The sequence below is a fragment of the Littorina saxatilis genome, linkage group LG7, assembly GCF_037325665.1.
Source record: "Littorina saxatilis isolate snail1 linkage group LG7, US_GU_Lsax_2.0, whole genome shotgun sequence".
Taxonomy (NCBI): Eukaryota; Metazoa; Mollusca; class Gastropoda; order Littorinimorpha; family Littorinidae; genus Littorina; species Littorina saxatilis.
In genome coordinates, this window is record NC_090251.1 from 31,035,876 (window position 1) to 31,040,734 (window position 4,859).

Below are 4,859 nucleotides of genomic sequence, written 5' to 3' on the forward strand. Positions count from 1 at the left end.
TTTTGTTTATTGTTTTGTTTGTGTGTTTGTCTGTTTGATCGCCGAGAAGCTGCACAAAAGAAGTCGCCGAAAAACTGTTTATGTGTGTAGGCTAAGCCCAGTTTTCAAACATTTTGCCAACATCTTTTAGGCAAATCGCAGTCTAAGCTGAACAATGCCTCGACTTGCAGCTGATTACAGAACGTCTCACGGGGGTTGTATCCACTTCCTTCTCATTACTTTTGCTCTTTTGCTCTTTGTGTGTTTGTTTTTATTTTTGTAGATAATGTCTCATCGACAGGGATGTTAAAAACAAAACAAAAACACCTACATGTAAAGGAAGAAAACTTCGAAACAGATAGACTGCCAAACTTTCCATTTCAAAGAATAAAAATACATGACTGATAATTGTATTGCTAGTTTAATTGACGAAGCGAAAATAAACATTCACTACAACTTCGATCCACCGATCATTAAAGTTGAAGAACAGGATTACCAACACTGAGACAAATAATAATGATGCAAAGATGAACATTTATCTCCTGGTGTTGGCTTGGCTCTATTCACAGTAAACTAAAAACAAAATTAGGTTGCAGAAAATGTAAAAGCAGCATTAAAGGCACAGTAAGCCTCCCGTAAACCATCACAGAGCTCCCCGAGCGTCTACATACAGTACAAGCATACTTCCATTTGAACGCTCACCGAACGGGAACAGCCTGGCTGCTTTCTGTCGAGCGTGAGAAATTTTCAAAGAATTTATTTTCGTGGACTTGGTCCTCTACAACAATGGCGCCTCATTTTGGTGCTGGACGGCTGTTATGAATATTCAATACCAGAAATCACGTCCGGACCGTAAGCCTCCCGTAAACCATCACAGATACTGTCAGGCTTTTACACACAGTACAAACACCCTTCCATTTGAACGCTCACAAAACGGGAACATCCTAGGTGCCCTACGTAAAGAGCGAGCAATTTTTAAAGAATTAATTTTGCAGATTGTCTCGAACACTTTTTGGACCCATCCTGAACTCAGGTCAAAAATGAGTTACTTCCCTTCGGGTCTCATTTTATCGATGTAAACTGGCCATAGCCGTGGATCGATGATTATCAGAATGTTTTTGGACCCTGGTGAGTTTTTGCGCTAGACCTAACTTTTAAAATCAAAATAATAAATTGACAGCTTGTTACACAAACATTATTTAATCATAAAAGAATTCTTTTTTTTATCAAGACAAGATCAGTACAATTCGAAGTTGTGAAAGTTTCAAAAAAGAAAAGCCCGGAAGCAGGGTCACGCAAGGGTCGTAGCAGACGACGGTTTATGCATATCGCCGTTCCTCTCAACAGTCAAAAGCCATCGCTAGAGTTCTTGTGAACCACAGCCGTTTGTTTCGTGCACAAAAACGTGCTATTGTAGATAAGCTCACATCGAGTCGCATTCAAATGACTAACTGACGACTACATTGTCAAAAAGGGAAACTGGATCACACGGGTTCACGATGGCTCAGGGGTAAGATAAACCACGCAAAAATAAATTTTTTGAAAATTGTTTGCTCTTTACGGAGGGCACCTAGGATGTTCTCAATCGGTGAGTGTTTAAATGAACGGGTGTTTGTACTGTGTGTAAACGCCTGACCGTATCTGTGATGGTTTACGGGAGGCTTACTGTGCCTTTAAGATCTGGAAAAAAACCCGTTCAAAACTGTATTTTTAGACCCAAGCCATTAAATGAGAAAAAAAGAAGCCAAGCCCTCCACAAGGCATCAGTGTAGACAAGAGACAGAGACCTCTTAGATTCCTCGCCCCGCATGGAGCAGTCTCAAACATGAGAGGCAAAAACAGGCCCTAGCCGGCTTCAAAGGCCCGCCAGCAACCGATACAGGGCCCCTGCTGCGCCCGCATCTCACGCTGTGATTGGCTGGCGGAGGCTGCTGCCAGTCCCGCAGGGGCCCGGTCAAGGGGCAGCCGTAATCTAATTTTCAAACTCCAAACAACTTTGCATTATGAAGGTATACCAGCCAATTGCTTGTCTAATCGAATCAAGACCCAGCAATTGCCGACATACTTTTCTTGTAGCCGAGACTACTTCTTTTTCTTGCTGCCTAAGAGAAGAGGAGGAGTCTTGGAATTTCACAGCACGTGATCTGTTACGAAAAGTAGCGCGAGATTTGAGCCGACAGGGTTTTGGGTGAGCCGCGAGATTACGACGTTGTTTTGGCGAGATTTGGAGTGGCCACTAACTTGAGGGGATAGCTTTACCAGATTGAATTAATGCTTTTTGTGTGTATGTATCAGCTCTGCACGCGTGAGTTGTAGGTTTTGTGGAGTCTGCCTTCTCGTCCAAACAACCGCCCCTGACGTGTTCAATAATGCTTTGTGAGAAGAGCTGGGTTTCTGTTTATGCATAAGGCCAACAAAAAAAAATTGTCTGTTTAGGGTAACATGACCAAAAAAAGTAGGGTCGGTAGGTAGGTAGGGTTTTTTGTTTTTGTTTTTGTTTTTTGTGTGTGTAAATGCTATGTTGGCTGAACATTCACTTCTTATATTTGATGAATACATGTTTCAAAACTAACGTATAAATAAAACAGAGAGAAAGGGAGAGAAAGAAACGCCAAATGTCTCTTTTTAGCATTTTTACCTCTTTTTTTTTTTTTTTTTGAAATCAAAAAAAAGTTTTTGGGTCGGCGCCAAATCGATAGGGTCGGTCGGGTTACCCTAAACAGACAATTTTTTTGGGGCCTAATTATGGTCGAGCATACGCTGGGTATTCTTGACGTTGTAACTTATAATAAATTTACACTTCAGAATACATTCACACCGAAGAGAATTCGGAGCTGACCAACCTCTTGTATTTTCTTGTATACTTATTTAATTAACACTACATTACTGGACTTACGCAAGAAAAGTTGTCATGAAAACTAACGAAATAAGTGAGGAAAGTTCAGCTGGCGAAGTGTCTCTTCTATCGGGTGACAAAAAAATGACGTTGTAAACTTGTCTGATTGATTGACTCTTCGTCTTTCTCCTTACGACTCTTTCGGTGACCGGCACGGTTGGCCTAGTGGTAAGGCGTCCGCCCCGTGATCGGGAGGTCGTGGGTTCGAACCCCGGCCGGGTCATACCTAAGACTTTAAAATTGGCAATCTAGTGGCTGCTCCGCCTGGCGTCTGGCATTATGGGGTTAGTGCTAGGACTGGTTGGTCCGGTGTCAGAATAATGTGACTGGGTGAGACATGAAGCCTGTGCTGCGACTTCTGTCTTGTGTGTGGCGCACGTTACATGTCAAAGCAGCACCGCCCTGATATGGCCCTTCGTGGTCGGCTGGGCGTTAAGCAAACAAACAAACAAAAAAACTCTTTCGGTACTTCCCAGTGTCTTTAGGTATTCCGTCTTCATTTCAAACACTTGTAGATGTAAACTTTTTCTTATTGTTCTTCCTTTTTGTGAGAAGAGAAAATGAATCATAGGAAAGTTTCACTCAAGTTTCAACTGAACTGCGGCCATTTTTTACCTGTTCTAAAGTTGGCTGAGTGAGATAGTTTCTATAATTTCATTTTCACTTGTCTCAAGTTGGCTGAAACCGCTTGCATCAATAAACAAAAAAAGTCTGATTTTTTTTCTGTCCCAATGTTTGCCAAGGCTGCTAGGATGCTTATAAAAAATATAAAAATAAAAAAAGAAGATTTTCAGGTAAGCCGAATTTAAAAACCAGTTTCAAACTGTGTCTGTGTGGGGAAGCCAAAGAGAAAATGCGCCATCCTCCTTTCTATATGGTGTTTTTCATTTTGTTCTTGTTGTTTTTTGTATGAAGAGATGAAGTTATGCTAATTCCTTACAAATATATTACTTGATCTACTGTGGATCAGATACGATTAAGACATCTTCTTTATGTTTTCATCTTGATGTTATATCTGTGCCATTAACAAAGACAGTGGTATCTTTGTGATATAGCCAATTGATATCCCGCTTTGTTTGCCAATTTTTTTTGTACAAGGATAACATCAAAATCTCATTTTTCATATTCTCTGTCTGTCTATCTGTCTGTCTGTCTGTCTGTCTGTCTCTCTCTCTCTTTCTCTCGCTCTCTCTCTTTCTCTCGCTCTCTCGCTCTCTCTTTTCCCCTCTCTCCGTGCGTGCGTGCGTTCTTTTTTTTCTGCTTTCCGGCTTTCTTAACTTTTTTACTCTCTTTCTTTTTTTCTTTCTTTCTCTCTGTCTGTCTTTCTCTATGTCTGTCTGTCTGTCTGTCTCTCTGTCAGTCTCTCTGTCTGTCTGTCAGTCTGTCTGTCTGTCTGTCTGTCTCTCTCTCTCACTTTCTCTCTCTCTCTCTCTCTCTCTCTCTCTCTCTCTCTCTCTCTCTCTCCTTCTCCTTGCGAAGGTGTGAGGGTGTTCTTTCTTTCTTTCTTTCTCCTAGATGCCGTCAGAAAAGAAGTAGGACCCATCTGGTTCTCAAGATGTTTCGCCCAGTAACTCGCCGCTATGCTGGCTGTCTCGCTGGCCCGACAAACATCATTTTCTTCCCTTTTCTCACTTACCTCCCTTTCATCAGTCGCGCACACACTCGCAGAAATTGTGACGAGCGTAAGAGAGAGTGATGTTTTCTACTTTTCATTTCCATGTTTCTCGGATCCACTTTCCTCTGTTCTTCCAACCCCTCCTCTTGTCTTCGCAGCCGGGGTCCTTCGCTTTTCCTCCCTTGAGGTAAAAGTGGGGGAGGCTGTCTTCCTGACCAAATGGGTGATACGTCTCTCTTAGTTTTCAGGGATACTTGTCATTTTTGGTCTTACGTTTGTTATTTATGGGTGGCGGGGTTCTTAATGATTGTGTTACTCTGCAGACAAAAAAGAGAGAGCGACAAAAGGGGGGCTTGTGTTAGTGTTTTT